This window comes from Emys orbicularis, chromosome 3 (genome assembly GCF_028017835.1).
Source record: "Emys orbicularis isolate rEmyOrb1 chromosome 3, rEmyOrb1.hap1, whole genome shotgun sequence".
Classification (NCBI taxonomy): Eukaryota; Metazoa; Chordata; order Testudines; family Emydidae; genus Emys; species Emys orbicularis.
The window spans coordinates 164,660,830-164,680,732 of record NC_088685.1 but is presented as its reverse complement, the minus strand read 5'-3'; the positions used below and the strand labels follow the sequence as shown (position 1 = coordinate 164,680,732).

At 45.1% G+C, this 19,903-nt stretch overlaps 1 non-coding gene across 1 annotated transcript; it reads left to right on the top strand.

Annotated features, from left to right (window-relative positions):
- The first annotated feature begins 17,911 nt into the window (after positions 1–17,911).
- TRNAT-UGU (transfer RNA threonine (anticodon UGU)) lies at positions 17,912–17,984 on the top strand. The gene has a single exon. It is a non-coding gene; the product is annotated as a tRNA-Thr (tRNA).
- Positions 17,985–19,903: the final 1,919 nt, after the last annotated feature.

Sequence of the window (19,903 nt, the reverse complement as noted above, 5' to 3'; positions counted from 1 at the left end):
TTTTGTTGTGGGTTTTTTTTAAAAGAAAAGCTCAAATGAAAATCGGCACTGGAAAGTCTCATGAAGAAAGCAGAGAGATCCGAGACTTTCAGCAGACATTAAGAAAACAAAATATAGCCTCTTCCTACAGATGAAAGGAGAAAAGATCAGAAAGGAATTGAAAGTCTGTAATGGATTGATTTATCTTCCAATGAACATTGTTATGCATTGAATTACCTATCTTTTGTATTAAATGCTCTGCCTATTATTATCTGTTTCCAAGAGTGCCCACAATGTGCTAGACCTTACACAAATATAAAAGAAAGACGCAACCCTGCCCCAAAGATCTTATAATCTAAGGCCCCAAATCTGAAAATGTTGACACATGTGAATAACTTTATGCATGACAGTAGTTTGAGATGACTCATATGCATAGTAACTCAAGTGTTTGCAGGGCTGGGGCCCATATTGGTGTTTCTGCCGCACTCTTTCTATCCTGTAAATAATTATCAAAGCATTTATATTTATTCAGGGAAGAATTCAAGAAAGTCTGAGTCATGTGTCCTACAAAATACAACAGTTTGTTGATTATTTAAAAGCATCTGGGGCTCCTTAAAATTGTGTGTTTTATCAAATCATATTTATTTAGCATATGTACAAAACTAAATTAGGTTACTTAAGAGTGTTACCGCTATTTTGCTTAACTGCCTGGAAGAGAAGCCTTCTGACCCTGTGTATTTTGGTAATCTCATGTGATGGATGGATAATATTGACTTCAGTTTCCAATACTGCTTAAGAAGGACTACTTGAAAAGGTCATTAACATAATTTACAGAAAAGCCAGTCCACCACTGGAAGCAACACAGCCAGATTATCATCATCATCTAAAGAAGCAGCCAGTTCAGATAATATTAGTAATCTTCTGTGTAAAACGGATTCATTGGGATTGCACTAGTGTAAATGAGAGCAGAGTTTGGCCTTTTACATATTAAACATACACTTCTCTCACACCATGTCCCTGGAACATCAGTAATACAGAATTGTCCCACTGGGTCAGGGAGGTACTGTTAGGAAGTAAAAAAAAAAGAGTGCCTCACATGCATACCAGGCATAGAATATACCTGGACTGGTCAGAGTAATTTAAATGCCTATAGAACTAAGATGTACGAGCATATAATAAATACACCACTGTTATACCCCTCTTTGCAAATATATTTAAGATGTGCTCCTGTCATAACTATAAAGGGAAGGGTAACAGCTCTCCTGTGTACAGTACTAAAATCCCTCCTGGCCAGAGACTCCAAAATCCTTTTACCTGTAAAGGGTTAAGAAGCTCGGGTAACCTGGCTGACACCTGACCCAAAGGGCCAATAAGGGGACAAGATACTTTCAAATCTTGGGGGGGGGGAAGGCTTTTGTGTGTGCTCTTTGTTTTAAGGGGTGGTTCGCTCTTGGGACTGAGAGGGACCAGACATCAATCCAGGTTCTCCCCATCTTTCTAAACAAGTCTCTCTTATTTTCAAAATTGTAAGTAAAAGCCAGGTAAGGCGTCTTAGATTTACTTTGTTTTCTCAACTTGTAAATGTACCTTTTACTAGAGTGTTTATCTTTGTTTGCTATACTTTGAACCTAAGACAGAGGGGGGTCCTTTGAGCTCTTTAAGTTTGATTACCCTGTAAAGTTATTTTCCATACTGATTTTACAGAGATGATTTTTACCTTTTTCTTTAATTAAAAGCCTTCTTTTTAAGAACCTGATTGATTTCTCCTTGTCTTAAGATCCAAGGGGGTTTGGATCTGTATTCACCAGGAGTTGGTGAAAGGAAGGAGGGGGGAAGGGTCAATTTCTCCTTGTTTTAAGATCCAAGGGGGTTTGGATCTGTATTCACCAGGAAATTGGTGAAAAGTTTCTAAAAGCTTCCCAGGGTAGGGAATGGTGGCAGCGGACCAGAACTAAGCTGGTAGTTAAGCTTAGAAGTCCTCATGCAGGCCCCTACATTTGTACCCTAAAGTTCAAAGTGGGGATACAGCCTTGACATGGTGGCAGAGCGGTGGGATTCGTTTTAAACCCAAAAGCCAGTAAGAGATTTTTTTTTTCCTTCTAGCTGCTTGGAAAGCAGAGCTGAAGGTAGATGCATATCTTATCTCTCCTTGCCTGAAGGCAGAGGTGTTAAGTTTTTTTTAACAAGGTCCTTTGTTAAGAGAAGTGTTCAAATAAGCAAACAAACTTTGACTGGTAAAGGCAATTTACAAGCTGAATTGTTTTTTTTTTCTTTTTACATCCTCGGGAGTAGCTTGTTAGAAAGTCTCTGTTAATTCAGCAGCAGCCAGAGCTAAGTACATCCCAGTTTCAGTCAACTGCAGAGGGGTGTGACCCAGCACAAGAAAACAGGAAAATGACTACCAAAGAAGTAGCTAACAAAATAGAACTGGCCAAACTAGAAGCAGAAGAAAATGAAAGAAAACATCAAAGACTGCTTCAAATTAAAAAACTTGAAGAGGAGGCCAAAGAGGAGGCCCATAAAAGAGAAGAAAAAGCCAAAGAGGAGGCCCACAAGAGAGAGATGGAGCTGGAAAAAGCCAAAGAGGAGGCCCATAAAAGAGAAGAGAAAGCCAAAGAGGAGGCCCACAAGAGAGAGATGGAGCTGGAAAAAGCCAAAGAGGAGGCGAGAGAAAAAGAAAGGAAGCATGAACTGGAAGCAGCAAGTGCTAGGCAGGATGCATCAGACCATCCTAGCAACTCCACTCCAGGTGCCACTTCCCATCCCAGGAAATTCCCCACCTACAAGGCAGGCGATGATACTGAGGCCTTCTTAGAAAATTTTGAAAGGGCCTGCCTTGGATACAGCATCACTCCAACCCAGTACATGGTAGAGCTGAGGCCGCAGCTCAGTGGACCCTTAGCAGAGGTGGCGGCTGAAATGCCTAAGGAACACATGAACAGTTATGAACTTTTTAAAAACAAGGCCAGAATCAGAATGGGGCTAACACCTGAGCATGCCCGTCGGCGATTCAGAGCCCTAAGGTGGAAACCCGATGTGTCATTTACCCGACATGCCTACCACATTGGGAAAAATTGGGATGCCTGGATATCAGGAGCAAATGTTAAATCTACGGAAGAGTTGCCCTTCCTATTGCAAATGGAGCAGTTTTTAGAGGGTGTTCCTGAGGAAATAGAAAGGTACATCCTAGATGGGAAGCCCAAAACTGTAACCGAGGCGGGGGAGATTGGAGCCAAGTGGGTGGAGGTGACAGAAAAGAAAAAAGCTAGTAGCAGTTGGAGCGAATATCAGAAGGGGCAAGCCGAAACAAAACCTTACCACCGGGGACAACCCAAGGCCCCACCCACATCCCAAGGGAAACCCCAGACGCCTTCTCACCCCACCACACCAGTCTCCATCAACCAACATCGCCCCGGTGATACCTTAGCAGGGCGATGTTTTAAATGTAATGAACTGGGGCATATAAAGGCTCACTGCCCCAAGAACCCCAACCGATTACAGTTCATTACACCCCAATCACACCAAAGATCCCCAGACCCAGATGCCTCTCTCATACCCTCGGAGCGAAGGGAAACCTTGAGAGTGGGCGGAAAGAAGGTTATCGCTTGGAGGGACACTGGGGCACAAGTGTCAACTATCCACCAATCCCTAGTGGACCCCAAACTCATCAACCCGGAGGCTACAGTGACAATTCAACCCTTTGTGTCACAGTCGGTAACCTTGCCTACAGCCAAGTTGCATGTCCAGTACAAGGGCTGGTCAGGAATGTGGACTTTTGCAGTCTATGACAATTATCCCATTCCCATGCTGCTGAGGGAAGACTTGGCCAACCATGTGAAGCTAGCCAAGAGGGTGGGAATAGTCACCCGCAGCCAGGCTAAGCAAGCTTTCACCCCCATCCCTGTTTCTGAGCCGTCCACCAGGGCCCCGTCTGTGTTACCAGAGACCCAAACAAAGGTGGTGGAACCGGATCCCCTGCCAACGACTGCAACAGCCGTAGTGGATCCAATCCCAGAGACCCAGCCAAAGCCAGTCCCAGAACCGGAACTGGCAACGCAGCCAGCACCAGAACCATTGCCAGCACTGAGTCCAGCGCTTGCAAACCCGTCTATAGCTCCAATGCCAGAGGGCACCAGCGAGCCTGAACTGGTGGAAGCAGCAGATAACCCTACCCAAGAGGCTCAGCCAGAGCCTGAAATACCACATAGTGCACCAGCGGACAGCGGTTCACAGTCAATGGAAACAGCCCCAGCACCTGCATCGCTTCCAGAGGGACCAAGCCCCAGTCCACAGTCCAAGGAGGAACTGATGTCTCCAGCATCAAGGGAACAGTTCCAGTCCGAGCAGGAAGCAGATGACAGCCTTCAGAAAGCTTACAGTCTGAACAAGACAAGACAAACATATGATAAGACATAGGATAACATGTGGAATAAAATTATATGCAATTTATATTTGAATTGTATCATATATAACTAGTGTATGTCCTATACATTGGACTTATATGAGCTAGTATATGATCTCACATGAACTAATATGAGTGGTCCAGATCATATATTACACTCCATACTTGTATGGAACATATAAGTGTATAAGATATACAGAATGTAAATGACATGTCCTTTCCTCATGGGGCCACTATTCAGGAGAAGGAGAGAGGGTGTGAGGATTACTAATGATGAGAAAAAGAAGAAGGGATAGCTTAAAGAGGTAGGTCTGGAAAGATGGAAGAGATGAAATCTGTCAGATGGGTACAAAAAGATTGTTCCAGACATAGGGGTAGCATAGGAGATGTCATGAAGATTAATGTGAGAAAAGGCATGAAGGACCCGATTCAGCAAAGCACATAAGCACATGCTTGATCCCCACTGAACTCAATGGAACTTAAACTTGTGCTTAAAGGTAAACATCTGCTTATGTGCTTTGCTGAACTGAGACCTAAAAGTTCAGGCCATTCTATTCTGGTAAACGGGGCTCCATGATAAAATCTGACTTGTACATTTATTTAAACACCACATTTATTTGACAAGTGTTCTGATGCATTCTGACCCCGATCCAACTCCCAGTGAAATTTATGGGAGCCTTTCTATTGACTCCAGTGGGAGTCAGATCAGGCCTACATCATATTGTGGAAGTCATGACTTTATATATTCATTGCCTCCGTCACAATCCCGAATGAAGATTCTGAATGAGTCACTTCTAAATTTGTTTATATAATTTACATTGAAATTAGCATTTATCAGTACAGTAAGTGAAGTGTTAATTCATCAGTTACTCAAATGTATTAAGATGTTCTCGTGTTTATTCATCAGACATCTCTCTGACATGTCCTCTGGCAGGTCAAAGCTTCCTTTAAATAGATTTCTTTTCATTTTAGAAGGGGAATTTATATGCATGTATAAACTTTAAAAAAGATCTGTCATGTATGAAGAGCAGCTGCTAATATTTATGCCCTACAGAGTCTCACACAGAGTCTAATTACAATAGTTTAATGTTCTGATTTATGGATTAGACTCAAGAACAATTTATACCCACATGCAAATGTGAGGCAGCCTCATCATTCTCTTTTGACATTCTCTGTGGTGCTTTTAAAGCTTTTGGCACATTTGATCCCAGCATTAGCTCAACAATTCTGCTTCAGGGGATTTGTTAAAGCTATCAAAGTTCAGACTTGAAACCAGTGTTTGAACTATGATATCACCTGTCTGATCTCCCCACCTTGATTATCCATCTGAGACCATGATATTATATCTTCACTAGTAAAGGGTGAGCCAATTTGATTGAAATAAGCACCAATCTGAAACTTTCCACAAAATGTAATCCAAATCTTCCCTGAGATTCAAAAAGATTTGGCTAGCTCTTTTCCCATTATTCTTTCAGTTCTGAATGATTGGTTCCATTTGGGACTGCCAGGAGAAGTGGAAAATACTATGAGCAAGCCTATTCTCAGGGTATTTTCAGCCCAACCAGAAGGAGGAGGAATTGTATACTAGATCTGGGCCCAAGAGACAAAGCCCAAACTTCCTCAAAGAGTGGGATGTTCAAATGTGAGGTGTTGGTTTAGACTTTTATAGACAAAGGGCCAGATTTTCAAAACAGTGCAGTATCCAGTGTTTTGGAAATCTATCCATAAGTGTCTCAATAGGAGCTTATGATTGCTGAGCATTTTTGAAAATGTGGCCCTTATTAAAGTCCTTAAATGGGAACTGACCTCTTTTGAAAATCTGCCCCCCAAAAGGGTGGGGCACTTGAAAACTGGCCCTGAACTCTTTCAAAAATCTGTCCATAAAGACCAGCCACTGCATTTGGGAATGGATAATCCAAACATCTCCAATTTGATTGCAGAGCCATTGGCCATTATCTTTGAAAACTCATGGTGATCGGGGGAGGTCCCAGATGACTGGGAAAAGGCTAATGTAGTGCCCATCTTTTAAAAAGGGAAGAAGGAGGATCCGGGGAACTACAGGCCAGTCAGCCTCACCTCAGTCCCTGGAAAAATCATGGAGCAGGTTCTCAAGGAATCAATTTTGAAGCACTTCGAGGAGAGGAAAGTGATCAGGAACAGTCAGCATGGATTCACCAAGGGCAAGTCATGCCTGACTCACCTAATTGCCTTCTGTGATGAGATAACTGGCTCTGTGGATGAGGGGAAAGCAGTGGACGTGTTATTCCTTGACTTTAGCAAAGCTTTTGATATGGTCTCCCACAGTATTCTTGCCGGCAAGTTAAAGAATTATGGGCTAGATGAATGAACTATTAGGTGGATAGAAAGCTGGCTAGATCATCGGGCTCAATGGGTAGTGATCAATTTAGGTCTGAGCTACACTCCAGACTTAGGACAACGCAAGGCAGCTTATGTCAACCTAACTATGGAAGTGTCTCCACTTAAATTTCACTCCTGTTGACGTAACTGCCCCGCTACGCCAACTTAATAACTCCACCTCCACAAGCGGCGTAGAGTCAAAGTCGATGCCATGTCATTGTAGACACTGTGTTGCTTTCATTGACTGTTACTGGCTTTCCGGAGTCATCCCACAATGCCCCATTCTGACAGTACAATCGATACAAGCGCTCCTGGTGAGGACGTGCATTGCCGACACAAGGAACAAAGTGTAGACACGCACAAGTGATGAAATTACTGTGGCAGCTGTATGCCAACGTAAGTTAGGTCAACTTAATTTTGTAGTGTAGGCATGACCTCATACACAGCCCAGACTGAGGGGGTGTGTGAAGCCATATCAGCATACAGGGAGCTCTGGATGGGAGTGTACTAGTTCCAGAGAGCATGCACTGCAACCTTTAAGATGCTGCAGCTTTTGTATAGAGAGGAACATGGACATTATATCACCCTCCCCCACGCCCACTCTTTGAGGTGGTTTGCACTTCTGGAGACACCAGCCGTGAGTAATCCTCATGTTCTCCCTACCAGTGCCCTGCAAAGACCAGCCACAATCTAGCCGCCTCTGTGCTTTGCAGACTATTGTGTCCTTCAGCTAGGAATTAGGCCCTCTCGATGTATAAAACAGAGAGGAGAATTTTTTTGCTGTAATATAAAGAGACACAGAATGTTTTCCACCCAAGGCATGAAGGAAGAAATGTTCCAGCCTTTTTAAAGCTGTGTAGCTGACATAAAAACATCTTTTCCTTGCGGCCAACTCAGCCTGGTTCCTGCAGCATCCTCATTATCATCAGGCCATACTCTATTACAGTTAAAGACTCTTATGAATGACAAAAACTAATCCGACCTATGTCGAAGTGGCATCTCTGAAGTGAGTAAAATTAAATTAGCCCTTTCAAATCTTAGGGAAGATTGAGTTATGTAACCATACCAAGAGACTCTCTCAGCAACTTGGATCCTCCAAATTAACCATAGTACATAAGATTTAGGTTAGCTCCCTAATAAAAAATACTACAATATTCCACAATAACGGTCCAGAATAAGGCAGTAATACTATTGTAAATGATAGCCTTTTGTAGCATTATGCTAACATATTGCTGTGTTTCTCTAGAGAACAGTTTTGATGCTCAGATACAATAATGACAGGCCCATTAGAAATACCTATTTAGATTAAATATATAGCTGGCCCATTCACAGACAGAGACCTATGAATATAGCTGGTGTCCTTTTAGATTAGATTTTTATTGGTAATTATTTCCCCAAACTTCTGTTTCACTCCCACTTCTATTACTTAAACCTAAAGATTTTGGACTTTTGTCCTTCTATATCCTAAATTTTAAGTCCGTCAAAGGTGGCAGAATGAAATCCCAAAACAGCAAATCTATAGTGCAAGCTTTTTCATACTCCTTTTACCAATGTCTTGTAACCCAATTGTAGAGGGCCCCCTTTTCTGGAGGAAGAGGGGAGTTTAGTCTTCATAACTCATTCAATTCTTGGTCTCACTCCAGAGACAGCCAACAAGGTTGCCTACTGTGGTGGTACTTCTTTTGTGTGTGAGATGAGGACATTTGTCCATTAGGAACTGGACTGAGACCACCAGTCATTTCACAAAGGCCTCCAGACCAACCTTCAGATGCTTACAACTTTCACTCATTGCCAACCTGGGCTAGACTGGACCCAGGTGTGCAATCCTGGACCCATTGAAGTCAACAGCAAGACTCCCATTGACTTCAGTGGGGCCAGGATTGCTCCCCAACATGCTACAGGTGAAAGACTTCATAACCAGTCCACCATGCCACTTGGCGCATGATAATGAAAAACAATTGTAATTTGTTTTTGTTGACACTTATCTGGCTGTATCTTACACCTTGTTTTGTTCTTCTGTGTATAATGGCCAAATGGATCGTTTCTGTAACTGAAAGAACAATACTTCAAATGGATCGTGTCTGTAACTGAAAGAACAATACTTTAAAAAAAAAAGGTGCACATCTGAAAACACAGAACAAAGGGCCAAGTACTGAGGCACCTCACTTCGCCAACTCCCTCTGAAGTCAATGGCAGTGTGGCCTGAGGAAAATGAGTAGAAATTGAGTAAGGACCTCACGATTTGGCCAAATGAGAATATAAACCCTCATACCTAGGGTAGAAGTTAGAACAGAAGCCATAACTTCAGTAGGTGTGGAGGACACTCAGCACCTGGCCTACCAGCCTCATGGGCCTGATCCAAGCCCCACTGAAGTCAATGGAAAGAATTCCACTGACTTCGATGGATTTTGAAACAGGCTCTGTGTTTGTATAGAACCAAGTAAGTACCCCATTAGTCCTCACTCAACCACTGATAATTAATAAATGAAACTCACTGACATTTTGGTTGTGAATTATTAGGTTACTAGAGAGTTTTAGGGGTTGGGAGGGGCTGCTCATTTGGTTTTTAGTCAACAATACTAGATCCTTCAAACAAAAAACCAGTGGGACTGTGAAAAGATAGCTGTTGTGCATAGTCCTTTCACATATAGGCTGCCAAGGAAAAGCAAGTGGGCCTGTTTTGCTGATCTGTATTTATGCTGAGCTCATCACTGGTGCGTAAGGTTGTCCTGCGGCACAATGATGTGTACATGAAGAGGACAAAGCTAGACGAGACACGACAACCTGTTATGAGGCATGCCACATTTGTAAAGGGAGGCGTCACTGGTATTTATTTCAGATTACTGCCATCCAAAGCAGGTAGCTGGATTTGTGTGACCAGAGGGTGATCTTACAAAACAACAAAATTTGACAAGTAGCAGGATAATTAGCTTTGCAAAGAAGTTTGGAAATATTTTAACATGTAATCGATATTTCAGGGATAGTTTAAAGCCTAGTTACTTGAAGAGACATTTCAGCGGTTTACTTCTCATGCTAGCATTTGAATTCAGAGCAATGCAGAAAGATCATATGGAATGTGAATTCTAAGAGCCAGACTCTGATCTCAATTAGACTGGGGTAAATTCAGAGTAACTCCAGATTGAATCACAAGTTTTGCCCTTAGTGTGGAGAAGGACATTTGGGGAATCCAGTGGTTAACCAGGATGAGTTTCATAGATTCATAGATTCTAGGACTGGAAGGGACCTCGAGAGGTCATCGAGTCCAGTCCCCTGCCCTCATGGCAGGACCAAATACTGTCTAGACCATCCCTGATAGACATTTATCTAACCTACTCTTAAATATCTCCAGAGATGGAGATTCCACAACCTCCCTAGGCAATTTATTCCAGTGTTTAACCACCCTGACAGTTAGGAACTTTTCCCTAATGTCCAACCTAAACCTCCCTTGCTGCAGTTTAAGCCCATTGCTTCTTGTTCTATCCTTAGAGGCTAAGGTGAACAAGTTTTCTCCCTCCTCCTTATGACACCCTTTTAGATACCTGAAAACTGCTATCATGTCCCCTCTCAGTCTTCTCTTTTCCAAACTAAACAAACCCAATTCTTTCAGCCTTCCTTCATAGGTCATGTTCTCAAACCTTTAATCATTCTTGTTGCTCTTCTCTGGACTCTCTCCAATTTCTCCACATCTTTCTTGAAATGCGGTGCCCAGAACTGGACACAATACTCCAGTTGAGGCCTAACTAGCGCAGAGTAGAGCGGAAGAATGACTTCTCGTGTCTTGCTCACAACACACCTGTTAATACATCCCAGAATCATGTTTGCTTTTTTTGCAACAGCATCACACTGTTGACTCATATTTAGCTTGTGGTCCACTATAACCCCTAGATCCCTTTCTCCATACTCCTTCCTAGACAGTCTCTTCCCATTCTGTATGTGTGAAACTGATTTTTCCTTCCTAAGTGGAGCACTTTGCATTTGTCTTTGTTAAACTTCATCCTGTTTACCTCAGACCATTTCTCCAATTTGTCCAGATCATTTTGAATTATGACCCTGTCCTCCAAAGCAGTTGCAATCCCTCCCAGTTTGGTATCATCTGCAAACTTAATAAGCGTACTTTCTATGCCAATATCTAAGTCGTTAATGAAGATATTGAACAGAGCCGGTCCCAAAACAGATCCCTGCGGAACCCCACTTGTTATGCCTTTCCAGCAGGATTGGGAACCATTAATACCAACTCTCTGAGTAACATTATCCAGCCAGTTATGCACCCAGCTTATAGTAGCCCCATCTAAATTGTATTTGCCTAGTTTATCGATAAGAATATCATGAGAGACCGTATCAAATGCCTTACTAAAGTCTAGGTATACCACATCCACAGCTTCTCCCTTATCCACAAGACTTGTTATCCTATCACATTTAAACAGCCTTTGTCCACACTAAGGGCTTGTCTACACTGGCACTTTACGGCGCTGCAACTTTCTCACTCAGGGGTGTGAAAAAACACCCCTGAGCGCTGCAAGTTTCAGCGCCGTAAAATGCCAGTGTAGACCGTTGTAGCTATTCCCCTTGTGGAGGTGGTTTTTTTAGATCACTGGGAGAGCTCTCTCCCACTGCTATGCCGCGACTACACAAGCCATGTTAAAGCGCTTTAACGTTGCCAGTGAAGACGTGCCCTAAAGGCAAAATTGTGTTTGACTATGTATTAGTTAACACATTTTCTAGCTCGATGTTTTGTCTGAAGATTTGCTCCTCAAATCTTGCCCTCTGCTGTGACTCTCTCCAGGAAGAGGAAGCAGACTCATGATGCAGCACATAGAAAAGAATAACACCCTCCTGCTCACAGTTTCATGTCCCTCTCCAAATGCCACCACAAAACCTTCATTATATTTCTTTATCTTGCAACAGATTCTCTCGTAAAAGGTTTTTGTGAGCTGACCCTCTGCATGAAGAATGATACCATATATATTAAATGTGTATTGTGCTGTTACATAATGGAGCTTTGAACTGGGCCTGTCTCTAGCCAGGTGCTATTAATCCCTCACTTTTATCAGCACTATCTCACTGAACACCTGAAAAGAAATAATGCTAAAGAAAGCACTGAGGGGGGTTAGTACATAAAACATGTTTAATCCTCCAGTAAGTCACCACAGATTTTATATAGTATCTAGAGTTTGGTCTTTTCTTGTCTGGCTAATAGATTTTAAAAACTAAATTGTTATATTGATTTTTTTTAAATGTATGAAATTCACCCTCTTTAGCCTTTTGAATCTGCTAATGCTGCTTCTCCCCTTCCCCACCCCACCCCCTTCTTTAATACAGTATTTAGGTTCCACCTAGTGGCTTCCAGTAACATCTATGGCCTGGTCTACACTATGAGTTTAGTTCGAATTTAGCAGCGTTAAATCAAATTAACCCTGCACCCGTCCACACAACGAAGCCATTTACTTCGAAATAAAGGGCTCTTAAAATCGATTTCTGTACTCCTCCCCAACGAGGGGAGTAGCGCCGAAATCGACATTGCCATTTCGAATTAGAGTTAGTGTGGCCGCAATTCCACACTATTGGCCTCCGGGAGCTATCCCACAGTGCACCATTGTGACCGCTCTGGACAGCAATCTGAACTCGGATGCACTGGCCAGGTAGACAGGAAAAGCCCCACGAACTTTTGAATTTCATTTCCTGTTTGCCCAGCATGGAGAGCACAGGTGACCACACAGAGCTCATCAGCACAGGTAACCATGCAGTCCGAGAATCGAAAAAGAGCACCAGCATGGACCGTACGGGAGGTACTCAATCTGATCACTATATGGGGAGAGGATTCCGTGCTAGCAGAACTACGTTCCAAAAGACGAAATGCCAAAACATTTGAAAAAATCTCCAAGAGCATGATGGAGAGAGGCCACAACAGGGACTCACTACAGTGCCGCGTGAAAGTTAAGGAGCTCAGACAAGCGTACCAGAAAACCAAGGAAGCAAACAGAAGGTCCGGGGCAGAGCCGCAGACATGCCGCTTCTATGCTGAGCTGCATGCAATTCTAGGGGGGGCCGCCAGCACTACCCCACCCCTGACCGTGGATTCCGAGGAGGGGGTAATCTCAACCATGCCTGAGGATTCTGCGGACAGGGAAGATGAGGAGGAGGAGGAGGAGGAGGAGGAGGAGGACGAGCTTGCAGAGAGCACACAGCACTCCGTTCTCTCCAACAGCCAGGATCTTTTTCTCAGCCTGACTGAAGTACCCTCCCAACCCCCAGACAATGAGGCCATGCAAGGGACCTCCGGTGAGTGTACCTTTGTAAATATAAAACATGGTTTAAAAGCAAGCGTTTTTTAATGATTAATTTGCCCTGAGGACTTGGGATGCATTCGCGGCCAGTACTGGAAAAGTCTGTTAACGTGTCAGGGGATGGAGCGGAAATCCTCCAGGGACATCTCCATGAAGCTCTCCTGGAGGTACTCCAAAAGCCTTTCCAGAAGGTTTCAGGGCAGTGCAGCCTTATTCCGTCCTCCATGGTAGGACACTTGACCACGTCATGCTAGTAGCAAGTAATCTGGTATCATTGCATGACAAAGCCTGGCAGCATATGGTCCCGGTGTTTGCTGGCATTCAAGCAACATCCGTTCTTTATCTCACTGTGTTATCCTCAGGAGAGTGATATCGTTCATGGTAACCTGGTTGAAATACGGGAATTTAATTAAGGGGACAGAGGTGGCTGTTCCTACTGGGCTGTTTGCCTGTGGCTGAAAAGAAATCCTTCCCTGCAGTTAGCCAAGTGGGGGATCATTGGTGCTGAGCTTTTCCCGTTTGGCTAGCAGGGATCTTCCCTGATACCAGCCACGCGGTGTGGGGAGGGATAAAGCGATCATCCCAGAGAATTGGATGGGGGGGAGGTTATTTTGGTTTCTGCTGCTGCACGTTAACAGGAAAACCGCAGCACTCAACGGGTGGAAGTGGGAAAGGAGGGCGCTGCTTTTCTGAAGGCTACAGAAGCCGAAAGACAATGGCTTACCATGGCCACATGCAAGCCGAATTCTGTTGCCCAGACCTGCGTCTGTGCTCCCTAACACCAAAGCCACAGGCACTCAATATTAAGATGCAAAATGCGACCTTGTACTGAAATCACGTGCTATGTAATGTGAATAGTGTTGTTCACCATGAAAGAGTATAAGCATTGTTCTGTAAAATGTAACTTTTTAAATACTTCTCTACCTTTTTTCCCTCCCTCCCGCAGCTGCAAATTTTTCAAGCCTCCCTCCTCCGTCCTGAAGGTTATCTCAGATAAGGTGGCGAAAAAAAAGGACGCGAGACGAAATCTTCTCTGAAATCACGGAATCCACCCGCAATGAAAGAGCTCATCTGAATGAGTGTAAGGACACGGTATCAAAGTACAGGAAAGATGCCAGTGAACGTGAGGACAGCAGGGACGCTCAAGATGAGAGGTGGCAGGCTGCAACGCTGGGGCTGCTGCGTGATCAAACGGACATGCTCTGGCGTCTGGTGGAGCTTCAGGAATGGCAGCAGGTTCACAGAGTGCCGCTGCAGCGCTGTATAACCTACCTACCCCCTTACCATGTTCCATAGCCTCCTCACCCAGACGTGTAAGAACGCGGCGGGGGGGAGGCTCCGTGCACCCTCCCACTCCACCCCAGTGGACAGCCCAAGCAAAAGGCTGTCATTACTTTGAACTTTTTTAGTGGCCTTTTCCTTCCCTCCTATCCTCCTCCCAAACCCCACCCGGGCAGTTCTCTCCCTATGTTTATAATCAATTAATAAAGAATACATGATTTTTAAATGATAGTGACTTTATTTCCTTTGAAAGCAAGTTGTGATCGAAGGGGGGAGGGTGGTTTGCTTACTGGGAATGAGTCAATCAAGGGGGCGGGTTTTCAACAAACAGAACTTTCACACCGTAGCCTGGCCAGTCATGAAACTGGTTTTCAAAGCTTCTCTGATGCGCAGCGCTTCCTGGTGTGCTCTTCTAATCGCCCTGGTGTCTGGCTGCGCGTAATCAGCAGCCAGGCGATTTGCCTCAGCCTCCCACCCCGCCATAAAGGTCTCCCCCTTACTTTCACAGAGATTGTGGAGCACACAGCAAGCAGCAATAACAATGGGGATATTGGTTTGGCTGAGGTCTGAGCGAGTCAGTAACGTGTGCCAGCGACCCTTTAAACATCCAAATGCACATTCTACCACCATTCTGCACTTGCTCAGCCTGTAGTTGAACAGCTCCTGACTACTGTCCAGGCTGCCTGTGTATGGCTTCATGACCCATGGCATTAAGGGGTAGGCTGGGTCCCCAAGGATAACTATTGGCATTTCAACATCCCCAACGGTTATTTTCTGGTCTGGGAAGTAAATCCCTTGCTGCAGCCGTTTAAACAGAGTAGTGTTCCTGAAGACGCGAGCGTCATGAACCCTTCCCGGCCATCCCATGTTGATGTTGGTGAAACGTCCCTTGTGATCCACCAGTGCTTGCAGCACCATTGAAAAGTACCCCTTGCGGTTTATGTACTGGCTACCCTGGTGCTCTGGTGCCAAGATAGGGATGTGGGTTCCATCTATCGCCCCACCACAGTTAGGGAATCCCATTGCAGCAAAGCCATCCACTATGACCTGCACATTTCCCAGAGTCACTGCCTTTGGTAGCACCAGCTCAGTGATTGCTTTGGCTACTTGCATCACAGCAGCCCCCCACAGTAGATTTGCCCACTCCAAATTGATTCCCGACTGACCGGTAGCTGTCTGGCATTGCAAGCTTCCACAGGGCTATCGCCACTCGCTTCTCAACTGTGAGGGCTGCTCTCATCTTGGTATTCTGGCACTTCAGGGCAAGGGAAAACAAGTCACAAAGTTCCATGAAAGTGCCCTTACACATGCGAAAGTTTCGCAGCCATTGGGAATCGTCCCACACCTGCAACACTATGCGGTCCCACCAGTCTGTGCTTGTTTCCCAGGCCCCGAATCGGCGTTCTACGGCTATAACCTGCCCCATTAACAGCATGATCTCCAAAGCGCCGGGGCCCACGGTTTGATAGAATTCCATGTCCATGTCCTCATCACTCTCGTCGCCGCGCAGCCATAGCCTACTCCTCCTCGCCTGGTTTTGCAGGTTCTGGTTCAGCATAAATGCATGATAACGCACGAGGTGTTTACAATGTTCATGACTGCTGTCTTGAGCTGAGCGGGCTCTAGGCTTGCCATGGTATGGCGTCTGCACTGTTCACCCAGGAAAAAAGGTGCGAAACAGTTGTCTGCCGTTGCTTTCCCAGAGGGAGGGGGAGGATGTACCCAGAACCACCCGCGACAATGTTTTTGGCCCCATCAGGCATTGGGATCTCAACCCAGAATTCCAATGGGCGGAGGAGACTGCGGGAACTATGGGATAGCTATGGGATAGCTACCCACAGTGCAACGCTCCAGAAGTCGATGCTAGCCTCGGTACATGGACGCACACCGCCGAATTAATGTGCTTAGTGTGGCCGCATACACTCGACTTTATAAAATTGGTTACCAAAAATCGAATTCTGTAAATTCGGAGTAATCCCGTAGTGTAGACATACCCTATATCACACCGAGGGCTAGATATTCAGGCATGTAAACCCATGCTAAAGGGCAACTGTATGCATAGATGTTAGAGGCACTTCAGCCTGACTCTGTTAGCACCCAGGCAGATTGGCATGTGCCAAAAATGGAATGGGAAAGGGGTGCGTGGGATGGTCTGAAAATATCACAAACATCTGTGACCAATAGATGATTGCTTTTGTTATACATATACACACAGTTTAGACAGAAGATAGCCAAGTTTCTTTTTATCTCCTAAAAAGCATTCTCTGGGCCTATTCATGATGTATCCTGGTGCTATGGCTTAACAAATAATAGGAGTACTTGTGGCACCTTAGAGACTAACAAATAAAAAAGAATAAATTTGTTAGTCTCTAAGGTGCCACAAGTACTCCTGTTCTTTTTGCGGATACAGACTAACACGGCTGCTACTCTGAAACTTTACAAATAATGTAGATGCTAGGGGATTGTCTGTGAGGAAAAGTTTTACCAGTCATATTGATATAGTCCCTGGGCCTACATTGATGGTATAAGAGTGACTTTCTGCTGTTTATCTTAGCCCTTTTCCCAAGCTACATAACTGAACAGTGCCTTTATTAAGACCATGATTTTTAATAGCTTACTACTGCAATCTGTAACCCACTAGCTCCCTTTTTTTGTCCTATGACTGCCGGCATGTTAACAGGCCACTTCACCTTGAATGGTGCCTTAGAATATGTGCTAACCACTTATGCTAAAGAATCTGTTCCACCTTGTATTTAGCTGTAACAAGTACCTTCCCCGGACCTGAAGAAGCGCCCTGTGCAGCTCGAAAGCTTGAACCAACAGATGTTGATCCAATAAGAAATATCACCACCCTGTCTCTCTAGTATCCTGGGACCAACCCTGCTACAACAACACTGCAAACTCAGGGTAACCCATTTTGGGGCTGCCTTTTAAATATTGTTTTGTGCTATATTTCTATTTCCAGTCTTATTTCTGTGGGGATGGTGCTGTCTCACAGAAATGGTCACTGAGTTAGTGTTTGGTGGATTTGATTCCTTCAGTCTGCTCATCTACTGAAAATAATGCATTAGCACACTTTTTACCTATGTCAGCTGCAGGAAAATCCTAATTAGGAGTGTCCATTATACTGTCTGGTGCATACTGTATATACCACACCTGATGATCATGTGCTCTGATTACATACTTGGACTAGGCTGAGCCTGATATAAACATATTGAGTGTAATGTAAATATATAGATACTTGTACACTTACCTTAATTTTTATTCAGTTACTATCAATGGCCATATTATTGCTGACATTTAAATTAGTCTATTTATTGCAACAAAAGTTGGCTCCAGGTTCTCCCCACATCAAAGTTTGGGAAGGTTAGGACCTGGGGAATTTTTAACTCAGCTCTGACAACAAAGAGTTTTCATTATATTTTTTTTTAAGTCCGTGATTTTAAAAAATAATAGTAAAATACCCGCTACTGAACCAGAGGAGTTTCCAGATGCAGTAAAAAAGAGGTAATTCGGATTAAAGAGTGTTCTGGTATACAGTAATAGTTGTATTAGAGATGGAGACACAGTACATTACCACGCATTTAGATCAACAGAAATGATAGGTGGCTCCATAGCTCAGTGGTTAGAGCACTGGTCTTGTAAACCAGGGGTCGCGAGTTCGATCCTCGCTGGGGCCTTAAACTTATTTTGTTTGCGAGAACGTGCTAAATACAATCATTTTAGGGCAGCAAGGGGAGGAGGGCAGCTCCGGGCCGCAGGTAGCTCCAGCTGCTCTGCTCTGTTGCACGCGCCCAGCGCGGAGGCTGCGGCGCTCCCGCCCCTTGCACAGCCCCGGAGCGGAGACCAAAGCAACGAGCGGCAAAGCCCCAGCAGGGCGAGTCCCGCGGCAGGCTTGCAGGGAAGTTGTTACGCATCTAGCCCCTGCTTGCTTCACCGGCAGCACTGGGGTGGGACCGGGACCGGGACCCCCGCACGCCGGGCTGGCAGAGCCTAGGGGAGACACACGGGACGCTGCAGCCGCTGCTCTTCGCCTTCGCTACCGGCAGCTGACGCTGAAGGACAAAGCCGCGGCGCGCCGGTTTCACCCCGGAAACCCCCCTCTGGGCGCCCCGCCCGAGCCGCTGAGACCTGGGGCCCTGCGACTCCCGCCCGTGGCACGTGTGTGTGGGGGAGGAGCGCGGGGGGCTAGCGCAGCGCGCAGCGACCCCGTCCTGTTCTGCAGGGCTTGAGCCCCTGCCTTGCCTACTGGGGCCCTTCTCGCGCTGCCGCACCGCTCCCGTAGCGGGGCCCCGCGGGGAGCAGTGCCAGGAGCGGGGCTGGGCTGGGCTGGGCTGCGGGCAGAAGGGAGAGCAAAGCCGTGGGGAAAGCAGGGCGAGTTCCCACAGCCTCGGCTTTGCTGGCAGAGAGCAGGGACTGCGTGCCCCGCCCTGGCTAGGGTTGGCACCTCTACCAACTTAGGTCGGTATAACTCTCCCGTTGGTTTGCCGTGTGGGGCATATGCCCCATCATCACAGGACTGCAGAGATGCCCCTGTCTGTTTTTTTAATCACGGCTCAACTAGACACCACCACCACAGTGAAACCCTAGGCCCACTTCATGAAATCAGCTAGATACTTTTGTTCATTGGGTTTTTAATAAGTCTACGTTTTTATGAGACTTTTCATGGTTCTTTCTGTTTATAGAAAACAGCTGCTGCTTCTACAGCACCCAGCTTTCAATTATCTCATTGCATGATGTTTTGCATAAGGAACAATATCCAACCTCAGAGTTACCAGCAGTAACCAAACTATGTGCAGGGGAGATCCAAGGAACAGACTCACTGACAGTGGAGAGAGGGAATCCCTCTCACTGGCCATAGAGGAGCAGTATTGTCCCTCTGTTGTCATTACTACAGCCTCAAGGACTGCCATGAATGCTTCTCTTCTCCTCTCACTCACAGATCAACTGGGCCTGTTTCCACTGCACCCTTGGTTTACCACCTAATCCGCTTGTGCACCAGAGCATGGGTCCATTATGCACGGTGGTCCAGACCCCTGCTTCGGCTGCCTAAATCCCATGTCTTAGAACTGAACCGATTCTGCTGCATCTGTATCCTGCGTCTGGTGAAAGGGGTCAGGATTTGGCCCTGTTTATGTGATTTGGGGAGTGTAAGTTGCCATGACACAGTTGTCTGCCAAACTCTTTTCCCAGTGTTTGGTGTTCAGTTTGATTCCATAGGGTAGTTTGGGTCAGCTTGAATTTCTGTTCAAAGCAATTGCCCAGCCACAGCTGGCCTGACTTTCAGATGTGCTGAGTAACTCCAGCCTCCCTTGAAATCAATGGGAGCTGCAGGTACTCAGCAACTTTGAAAATTAGGCACCTAATAACAAATATGTCTAAGTAGACTGTTCCTCTGGTGATTTAAAACAGCTGCCTAAAATAAACACACATTCAGATTTTCTTTTGGAGTATTTAATAGAAGGTGATTTTTAAAAAATATATTTTGACAGATAAGAATTTCAGTGGCAAAGGATGATAAAATACTGACCAAAAAAAATCAGGCAACTTCAATGTATTTATTTCATATACTGTGATTAAAATATGAACCCCCTCATAA